Source organism: Mastomys coucha, unplaced genomic scaffold, assembly GCF_008632895.1.
Source record: "Mastomys coucha isolate ucsf_1 unplaced genomic scaffold, UCSF_Mcou_1 pScaffold3, whole genome shotgun sequence".
Lineage (NCBI taxonomy): Eukaryota > Metazoa > Chordata > Mammalia > Rodentia > Muridae > Mastomys > Mastomys coucha.
Window position 1 is genome coordinate 13,782,810 of NW_022196909.1, and position 11,621 is coordinate 13,794,430.

The 11,621-nt window shown below is 38.2% G+C and overlaps 1 long non-coding RNA gene across 1 annotated transcript in view; it reads right to left on the bottom strand.

Moving 5' to 3' along the window:
• Nucleotides 1-367: 367 nt before the first annotated feature.
• The window catches only part of LOC116074371, a 22,826-nt gene continuing 11,572 nt past the window's right edge, over nt 368-11,621 (bottom strand). The window contains exon 2 of the long non-coding RNA XR_004112184.1: nt 368-626. This is a non-coding gene — a long non-coding RNA (uncharacterized LOC116074371). The remainder of the gene's footprint in view (nt 627-11,621) is intronic.

Here is an 11,621-nt window from a genome sequence, read left to right on the forward strand (position 1 = left end):
GTCTCTTTTGTCACTGAGGAAACAGCACCTTCACACCTAATAGTTCTAGCTAGATGTGTATGCAGTGTATGTATATGTGTATATATATCCTCATACACAATCCTATATTCACATTATATATATCTATATAGATAGATATATATGTATATAGACACACACATTATGTATGTATACATACACACACGCATATATTAACATTGACCATTTATGTATGTTCAAAGCTGCTCAGTCGATGAGTGAGACTAAGGTGTAAAATAGGATGGAACCCCATATATTTTTTCAATATATATACATATAGAAGTTTAATCTATATGTTTGGTATAACAAATTATTAGTAATAACTTATAATAAAATAGAGCAACATAAATTAGACACAGCAAAATACATTTAATCCTAATGAGTTCTTTATTTCTAGAATTTATCACTTAACTTTTTAAATGTTTAATACAGTTATTTATCCATCTATGAATGGATAGTGGATCAGAGGAAAACTTGCAGGAGTCAATTTCTACATCCACCATCAACTCAGTTCTTCAAGGCTTGATGTTAAGTCCAATCAGCTGAGCCTTCTCACTGCTGGCCCTTCTTCCACTTAATATTTGCAAAACACAGTTGACACTGGCAGCCTAAGTCAGGGAAAGGAAGAAACTTGGTAATCATAGTTAGAAGTTGAAATTTAGCCACAAGTGTTTTACACACCTCTAGTGATAGCATTCCAGATTCTGAGACAGGAGGAATCCAATTTCCATCCTAGCCTGGACCAACTGTATCAAGGAGGACCAGGGGTCAGAGACAGAGAGATTACCTACCCTCATTTATACACTCCTTTTAAATCCTAAATAATGGTGGCACACATAAAATGATAACAACAAGATGATGAAGGAGTTCATCTATACAGTCTGAAGCCTTGGAGATCCCTTATCTGGATTCATCAGGAAGCCTAAATACCCAGATTCACTGCAATATTCATTATCTGTGAATACTGGGACCTGAGGATTTAGAGCTACACCAAACTTTCAACATCAATCATATCTGTCTTCCTTTTGCCAAACCCCCTCCTCCAACAACCACCACCAATGAGAGGGAGTGAAGGACTGGCCTATCACTTAGCAAAATAGACTGTTTCTTCCCAGTTTCAGCTGCTGCCGTATATTACAGACTAACCTGGACCTAGGGCAGTGAGTCACCAAATCTTGCCTTTTACTTTTTTCCCCCTGTATGCTTTAATTTGCTTTCTTATTTGAAGACCCAGTGTGTGGGCATAATTTTTCTTCTCTTACTCTTCCCTCATGTCTAGAACAAACAGAACCAGTTTGCATTCTTTGTCATGGTTATTTGGAATTACTTTAGCAGGGAAGCCAGGACACTTTGTGGTACTCTAACTCTTTAACATTTTTATCTATTTTTTTTGTTTGTAGGAAACCAAAAATCATTACTCGTTCAAGTGCTCTGATACTTGCTTCAGCTGGATCCACAGACAATACTAGTGACTTTATTGGGCTTTTTTTGACTATGAAGTAAGTAGAGGGATCACAAGAGACTGGTAGCTGGATTGGAGACATTGGAGGAGCAGATGTTAATGAGGCCTTCCACATACAAAGAGATAATAAATAATGTGTAGTCTTTGTGAAGGTTGGATGCCTGAAAATGTAAAGGGTAGAGATATATTTATATGTATATGTGTATGTGTTTGTGTATGTATATTTATATTCATATTTATATTTATGTTTGTGAGGCCGATAATCAGAAGAACCCATAGAGATGCAGGCAGGTATGGACACACTAGTATTTGTGTCTGAGACATTCATTTGAGTTCACCCTTCAAAGACTCACATTATTTTCTTGGCTAGTAGGTAAATGGATGGGCAAGGATTGCTTACATATCAATAAAAACTGGTCTTCACTGTTGGCAGGAGTGTTGTGTTGTTCCAGTTCTAAACAAATCTATCAGTGTCAGGACCTCTAATACCTGAAAAATATATTGTTGTAGATTTAATTAGTTTTTGAAGGGTAACCATGTGGTGATGGAACACCAGGAAAATGTAATGTGAAAATCAAGGCAGATAATGAAATTAGGCTGCTACAAGGAAAAGACAACAAAGATTTTCAGCAAAGTAGAAACTCAGGAGGGGCATGCCAGAAGTTCCTTGAGGGAGGGAGTGTGAAGCTGCCAACCCTTGCCTCACAAATAATAAGGAAATATGATTCTTAGTGATTGTGATGTTAATGGAGTTGATGGGAGTTTTGAGACAGAGTCTCAAGGACAGTGAGTAGGCAAGCTGAGAAATCACTGTGTACTCAAGGATGACCTTTAACTTCTAATCGACTTGCTTTTACCTCCCAGGTTCTGGTATTAGAGGTGTGCTCCACCACATCTGATTTTCTGTGTTGCTAGGATGGAACTCAGGGCTTTGAACATACCGAGTAAGCATGCTACCGGTCAACTTACATATGTAACTAAATTTCTATAGTTTTAATTCACTTAGTTTATGTAATTTTGTAACAGAGACTTCTACAAATTTATCTGTAATATTTGCCACAAATAACTCAGGGTTTGTTTTCTGAAAATAAAAATGTTATTGTGTAGAACCACAATATATCAAAGTCATGAAATTAACACTAGCAGAATACTGTTGAGGTGTGTGTGTGTGTGTGTGTGTGTGTGTGTGTAGGTGTATTATGCGTGTGTAAAATTCATCTAGAGGGACAAGATAAATTTCTTTGACCCGACTTGTTGAAAAAGATGCAGGAATCTCAAGTCCTGGGAAGAAATTTGTTTCACCTGGTAAATTAGGCTTCAACATTTCCCTTAGGGTGTGAAGGTTAGCTTGATGATAAATAAGCACACTTGCATAATCTGCTCAAGATTTCGAGTTTGACTCCAACAATGGAACCAAGAACTCTTAAATTAAAAAGAAATGAAAAGTGAAGAATGTTCTTCTCCAAAAATCTGTACATATGGGCAAAGTCATCAGTTTGATTGGGTTGAAAGTGGTAATTAATGGTATGTGATAAAATTCCTAGATGCTAGCTGATATTTATTTATTATTCTGTTTTGCATTTTGTTTCCTGTTTTTCAAATATTTTTACATTTTCCTGTTGTGTTTTGATTTGCTTTGTTTGTTTGTTTTTGAGATATGGCCTTATTTTGTATCCCTGACCTACTTTTGAACTTAAGAGATACACCTGCCTCTGCAACCTTAGTGCTAGGATTAAAGGCATGTGCTACCATAGTAAAGTTGTTTTGTTCTATTTTGTTTCGTTATATGATAAGGATTCTCTGTGTAGCACTGTTTGTCCTATAGGCCAGCCTGGCCTGAAAATCAGAGAAGATCCTACTTCTGCCTCCTGAGTGCCTGGGACCAAAGGAGTATGCTACCACTGCCTGGCTTAGTATGTATTTTTTAATTGTACCTGATGGTTGTCCTCAAAGAATCTACTAACTGAGTCTATCTCTCTGTTTCTTTGTCTGTCTGTCTCCCCCTCTGCCTCTCTTGCTTTCTCACTCTATTTTATCTATTATTATTTCCTTCTGATTTTGGTTCCTCTCTCTGTTGTTTCTCTCATAAAGGATGTAACTTGCTCATGAAATTTCAAGCTAAGTGTCATCCAGTTAGTATATGTGAACAGTTGTGGGTACTTAAACACTGGCAACTACCCTGGGTGTCCCTCCATATGAAAGAGTGGTTCTCCATTTCAGCTATCAAGTGCAAATAGCTCCTCAGTTAGGAGTGAGGCTTATCACACCCTCTTCCATCCATGCTAAAATATTGACAAGCTTGATCTTGTTCAGTGCACCACAGCCACTGTGAGTTTGTGTATAACAACTATGTCATGTCCAAGAGATAGCTTTTCAGTTCTCCTTCCCATATTCTGGCATTGAAATTCTTCCCCAAATTCCCCCATCAGATTATTTCAGGAAGCAAACACTCATCTAAGGAATATTCATGGTTGAGACCACCCGTTGTCTGTTTTAGCTTCAGTCACAAGGAAGACTACCTGTAACTTTGCAACTCTGCAAGCTGCCATCCACCAGTTAGAGGAGAAGGAGCCTAGGGCTTCCTGCTTTCAATCTTTGATTCTTTTATGATCTTTAAGTTCAGAGTACACTGAAAATGGACTACAACAATTTATTTCTTACAGTCACCATGAGAGATGAGGTACGTTGGCCTTTGCAGTAGTCTGGTCTTGATTTCTACATGTTACCTCTTCCTACAGGGTCTGATCTAGTTGATTTGTTACTAATGATAGGAAAACAGGCCCACACAACACTGGCAACTGTATGCAGAATTCTTTTCAGAGACATCAACCTCTATCCACCCAGGGAAAACTAGGATTTGTGGCTTCAAAAAGGAAATTAATTTCAGAGTAAGGCTGCCCATGTGGATTTATTAAAAAATAATAGAAATATGCTACAAGACAGATAGTCAGACAGATGGGGGTAGAGAGAGAAAGAGAGAGAGAGAAAGAGAGAGACAGAGACAGAGAGAGACACAGAGAGAGAACAGAACATAGTAGATAGGAAATCATAATCAAAAAGAGAGACTCAGAGATAGTTTCTTTGCAGTGGGCACACACTGGAACTTGGTGGCTCTCAAGATGACACCTCTTAAGGTTGCTAACAAATACTGCCACCCTTATGGCCCTCCCACTTCTTTGTAATACTACCCAAAGAGTGTACTTTGTGGTGCTGGAGAGACAGCTCCATGATTAAGAATGTTTTTTCTCCTGGTCCCATGTTTGGTTCCCACATGAGTAACTCACAATCATCTTTAATTCCAGCTTCAGATTGCTGATACCTTCTTTTGGTCTCTGCATACACATCAAGTGCATACACTTGTACAAATACACACACACACACAAATAACATATCAACTGATATACAAATACATATACAGGAAAAAGAATCCAAATATTTTTAAGAAGAATGTAATTTGTAATAAGGTTAAAAGTTAAAGGTGTTTTCTCACAATACAAAGTTTTGAGGTGGCTTTAAGAGGAGTATCTTCTTGGACAGGAGAAAAGAGTGGTAGAGAATCAAAGTTATACTTTACGTTATCTCAGTAGTTCTCAACCTCCCTAAAACTGTGTCCCTTTAATACAGTTCCTCAAATTGTTTGGCCCCTAAACACATATTTTTCATTGTATTTCATAGCTGTAAATTAGCTGTTATGAGTCTTAATGAAAATATCTGATATACAGGATATCTGATATGCAACATCAGTGAAAGGGTTACTTGGTCCTTAAGGGGTCATGACCACAGGTTGAGAATCTGCTTTAGCCAGAAACAAACATAGATTATTCTTGTTTTTGTTATACTTGGTGGAGATGTCTTCAGGAAGGCATGACATAAAGCTAAGTGATAACAGTTCATTTATCCTCTTAGATATGATGTCCTTTGAAGAACACATACAGTGTCAGTGGGCTTTTAGGTCCTTGTCAGTGGGGTCTCACTTCTGTGTATTTTATCAGTCAAAATAGAAGACTGTCTCTAGAGCATAGCACTTTTCCTTCCCAAGCCCTCCCCACATCACCACAATTCAATGCTTGACATCCACAAGCCATGCTTAGCACTCTGGAATTGTCTTCAAATTTTTCTGTGTCAATATTTCTTAGTTTCCCTCCAAAGAGTCTAGATGTTGTGTAATGTCTCCCTCTGGGCTTCTTGATTCAGTAGATTGATGATTTCATCAGTTATTTCAATGGGCCCAGGAGTGATCTTTCCAGATAATAGATATCTCAACTTACATTGTAGTTGAATCTCAACAAATCAAGTATGGATTGAAAATACATGTGTACTTGTAATTTTCATTACATTTATTTTATTTGTAGGTAGGCATATACTTAGGATTGCACACATGCCCAGGAGTGTCTGTGGTGTCAGAGGCCTGCTTTTAAGAGTTTATTTTCTTTTTTCCATTGTGTATTTACATCTGAATCCTAAGGCCACCCACAAGTATGTTTTATACTTTTTCCTACCTTCCTCCCTTTTTTACTTCCCTCCCTCCTTTACTCTCTCCCACCTTCCTTCCTTTCTTACCTCCTCCATTCCCTCCTTCCTTCCTTCATGTGCATGTGATACTAGAATGGAACCAGAGCTGGCTGCTTGCTCATCAAGCACTCTTCCATCTGACCTACATCCACAATTCCTTGCTCATTTAATATGAGGATATCTCATTGTTTTTATTTTCATATAGTAAATGATGAATAATGTTTACCATCTTTTCATAAGTATGAATGAATGTGTGTGTAGAGGTATATATATATTGGGACTGAAAGACCCCCGTAGGGAGACCCCCACTCAAGTCTCGGGAGGACGCTCACCCATGGAATCATGAGAGACCATCTAGATGTAAACACATGAGGCAGTTTAATTTTGGGGCACTCCAGGCCAACTCATATCTCGCGCAGGAGACAGTAGAATCGACCCCGAGGCTCAGGGGTTAGGAGTTTATATAGGAAAAAGGTCTGGGGAAACAAAGGAATTGGTGTTGCTATACATGATTGGCTAGTTTAAATATCAAGTATATTACGTGCAGAACAGAGTGGAAAATTTCTAAGGTTGGTGTTAATCTGAGTCAACAGAGCATCTGATCTTAAACCATATCTAAGAGGACCAGATGGCCCACTATTCAGTGTCTGCCCAGACATGTCCTTGCATGTTTTCTCTTCTATATCTTCCTGGCCTGTTAGTTCCCAGAATGTCTTAACAGCCTGCTTATTTTTGCCCAGGCTTATTTGGACATATTTGACCTTGGTCCACTGTGTTTTCTTCAAATCTGCAATTTTCTCATTAGCCAGCACAAGTTTCAAATTTAACTCTTTCAGGACGAAAAGACAACCTCAGATATCATTCTGCATGAGTCTGTTCATTTTGTTTTGCACATAGACTGTGTTATTTTAGTAGTGTTTATTGAAAGGACACTCCTTCATGCTCATTCCCACTACTTATAGATAAGTCTATTTCCTTTAAACTGTAGATGTGATAGGTAGATATTGGTTAAGAATTTTCATATTTTCTGGATAATTCTATTTCTGCATCTAATATCTGGTGAGGGTCCTCCTTTCTGTGCTTTTGTCTTAGAGTTAAAATTCTTGGATATCCTAGTTATGTTAAGCCTTCCTTTGCATGGTTTTGTCATATCAGATTTTTTTGGTTTTGCAGTATTGAAGACTGTATCTAGTGCATTGCACATACTACACAAGCACTCTACACTGATCCATAAATCGGCCTTCTTTTTATGCTTTGTTGTTATATAGTACAAATATAGTATCTTATTTATTTACTTATTTACTTATGTGTTTGAGAGATTTGTCAGTGAACTACACACATGGGTACTGCTCATGGAAGAAGGTATTATATGGTGTTTAACTGGAGTCTTAGGTGGTTGTGAGGCATCTGATATAATATAGATGCTGGTAACTAAACTCAGGTCTTCTGTATGGCGACCAGGTACTCTTAACCACTGAAGCTGCACTTCACTCTCATTGGAAGCTACCATATGGTACTGGAATATGAACCCAGGTTTTGTGGAAGAGCAGGCAACACTTCTAATCAATTTTTTTGAGACAGAGTTTCACTAAGTTTCCTGGGCTTGCGTTGATTTTACTCTGTTTGTAGGCAGACCCTGAAACTTTGTTTTGGTTTTTCAAGAAAGGGTTTCCCTGTGTGGCCCTGGCTGTCCTGGAACTCACTCTGTAGACCAGGCAGGCCTCGAACTAGAAATCTGCCTGCCTCTGCCTCCCAAGTGCTGGGATTAAAGGTGTGTGCCACCACTGCCCGGCTGACCCTGAAGTTTTACTCCTCTGGCTTCTTCCTCTGAAATAGCTGGGATTACAGGCCTGTGCCACTGGGTTCAGCTATCTTTTTCTATATTATAGCTGTTTTATGACAGGGTAACATGTACCATAATATTTTTATCATAACAACACTGTAATACTTATTTACTTATATTCTAGCATCTGTGTACTAGCATTCCACATAGTTTCATCAGAATTAGTGGTAGTAGTAATTCTTTGAATATGTATTTGTGTGTTTGAGTATACTTGAGTGTAGTAGGTGTACAACATGTGGACCATGCCTTCAGAGTCCATAAGAGGGTTTATGATCCCATGGAGCTAACAATGCAAACAGCTATGAGCCCACCAATATGGGCACTGGAAACTAAACCTGTCCTCTGCAAGAGCATTAAAGACTTGTAACTTTTGAGCCATCACTCCAACCCATCAGTATTCTTTAGAATAGTAAATCACACTTTGTTGTTTTCCAAGTTTTGTTGCAGTGGTTCTCAACCTGTGTGTTACAATCATTTTGAGAGGTGAAGCACTGTTTCAAAGGGGTCACCTAGAACCATAGGGAAACACAGATATTTATATCACTATTCATAAGGTAGCAAAACTGGAGTGATGAACAAGCAGCAAAAGTAATTTTCTGGTTGGAGGTCACCAAAACATGAGGAACTGTATTAAAGGGCTATAGCATTAGGAATGTTGAGAACCATTGTGTAATTGCTTTACTGAGCCTTTTAAAGGGATGAGACCTAATATGATCCCATATGGAAAAAGGCCCTGCCCTACATAATGAAGAGTGTACTACCTGATTCTAGACATAAGACTTCCCAGTTAAACTAGAACTCAAGGAATTTGGCTAGAGATGCTGGCCATTAGGCCACAGGAATTCTTTACCAATCTTATATCTGATAGAGGCCTAATTTCCAATATATACAAAGAACTCAAGAAGTTAGACTCTAGAGAACCAAATAGCCCTATTAAAAAAATGGGGTACAGAGCTAAACAAAGAATTCTCAATTGACAAATACTGAATGGTTGAAAGGCACGTAAAGAAATGTTCAACATCCTTAGCCATCAGGGAAATGTAAATCAAAACAACCCTGAGATTCCAGCTCACACTAGTCAGAATGGCTCGGAAAAAACCTCAGGTGACAGCAGATGCTGGCGAGGTTTTGAAGAAAGAACACTCCTTCATTGCTGGTGGGACTACAAGCTGGTACAACCACTTTGGAAATCAATTTGGCAGTTCCTCTGGAAATTGGACATAGTACTACCAGAAGACCCAGCTATACCACTCCTGGGCATATACCCAGAATATGTTCCAACATGTAATAAGGAAACATGCTCCATTATGTTCATAGCAGCCTTACTTATAATAGCCAGAAACTGGAAACAACCCAGATGTCCCTCAACAGAGGAATGGATACAGAAAATGTGGTACATCTATACAATGGAGTACTACTCAGCTATTAAGAACAATGAATTTATGAAATTCGTAGGGAAATGGATGGATCTGGAGGGTATCATCCTGAGTGAGGTAACCCAGTCACAAAAGAACAAACATGCATTCTCTGATGAATGGATATTAGCCCAGAAGATTGGAATACACAAAATACAAACCACAAACCACAAGAAACTCAAGAATAAGGAAGACCAAAGTGTGAATACATCATTCCTTCTTAAATGGAGGAACAAAATACCCATGGAAAAATTTGTAGAGACTAACTATGGAGCAGAGACTAAAGGAAGGACAATCCAGAGACTGCTACACCTGGGAATCCTTCCCATATTCAATCATTAAATCTAGACACTATTGTGGATGCCAGCAAGTGCTGGCTGACAGGAGCCTGATATAGCCGTCCCCTGAGAGGCTCTGTCAGTGCCCGAGCCATCCATTGGAGTGAGTACAGGGTACCCAATGAAAGATCTAGAGAAAGGACCCAAGTTGCTGAAGGGTTTGCAGCTCCTTAGGAGGAACAACAATATGAACTAACTAGTACCCTCAGAGCTCTCAGGGACTAAAACTCCAACCAAAGAGTACACATGGTAGGACTCATGGCTCCAGCAGAGGATGGCCAAGTCGGTCATCAATGGCCCTTGTCCCTGTGAAAATTCTATACCCCAGTGTAGGGGAATTCCAGAGCCAGTAAGCAGGAAGGGGTGGGGTGGTGAGCAGGGGGAGTGGGAACAGGGTTTTTTTTTTTCTTTTTTTTCGGAGAGGAAACAGGGAAAGGAGATATCATATAACATGTAAATAAAAAATATCTAATTTAAAAAAAAGAAAAAAAAGATGCTGGGAATGTGAAATATCATCCAGCTGGGGTCCAATGAGATGGCTCAGTGGGTAAATGCATTTGCCAAACTGACAACCTGAGTTCAATTCCCAGGTCACACACAATTAATTTAGTCAATTAATTTGACTAAAAAGAGAATAAGATGGAACACTAGTAAGTTCACTTCTCATACTATACTGTATTTACACACAGTACCATGTGTCAAATAAATGAAAAACATATTTTTGAAGGGAAAGAAAATCCCAAGAAATATTAGAGTATTTACATAGGACCCACGTACAGTTCTAAGCACCCTCATGAAGACTCGGAACCATCTCTTAACTCCAGTCACAAAGAACCAAGTATTTCCTTCTGGTCTCAGCGAGTACTGCATGTGGTTCGCATTATGTATACAGTGATAAAACACCCATACACATAAAATTAAAATAAAATAAAAAATTTAGGTCTAACAAGCTCTACCTATGCTCAGATAGTAACTGTCTTGTGAATAGGATGGGTAACTAATCTTGAGAATTTAAAAAAAAATGTTCATTTCACTTACAACTGATACTTATTTTATCAAAGCCTAAGACTTAACACAACCAACAAAGCAAAAGACACTTCCAGATGGGAGACGATATTATACACAGTATCTAGAATATATAAAACTTAGAAGCCAGCAATAAAATGAGACAGGCATGGTCTTACAATCCCAGGACTTGAAAGGTGGAAGTAGGGGAATCAAAAGTTAGAGGCCAACCAGTGCTATAAGAGACCCTGCCTCTACCTAACCCTCCCCACTGATCAATTGATCAATAGATAAACAGACAAAGTATGATAACAACAACCCATATTTTTAAACAAAGATCTTGTCTTACTTTAGACTGCTTTCTAAATTCAAATATATAATAGTCTCATGATCTCAATTATAGAAATTTTTACCTCACAGTCCTGGAGTCTGAGAAGTCTGAAAGGATGGTCAGGTTTGGTTAAGGGCTCACTTGCTAGCTTACCGAGAAAAAGATGGTCAATATCACTAGCCATGAGAAAAATGCAAATTAAAGCCACATCTACTAATTTTCAGTAATCACTTCCATGTCCATGTAGCTATTCTACAAGACAGACAAATTGTTTGTAACATCTAAAACAAGAAGATACACTGAAGAAATAAAGTATTACAAAGTATAAAAAGAAGTGGAGTATTACAAAGTTATAATATATATTAATGTGGATGAATCTTGAAGATGTTTTCTAAGTCAAATAAAGCAGACACAAAGGCCTACAGATTCTACAAGTAGGCATATGAAATGTCCAAAACAGACAAAAAAGGCTACATCAAAGAGAAATGGAGAAGATAAAAGTGGTAGTTAATGAGTATGAGTTTTCTTTTGGGAGGCATTGATGAAAGACTTCTAAATTTGATAGGCATGGTGACAATGACCTTAAATCCCAGCCAAGGTGAAATAGTAAGACCCTGTCTCAAGAAAGAAAAAAAAGAAAAAGAAAAAAATCTGAACTATATACCTACAGAGAATAAACTACATGGTATACCCACAC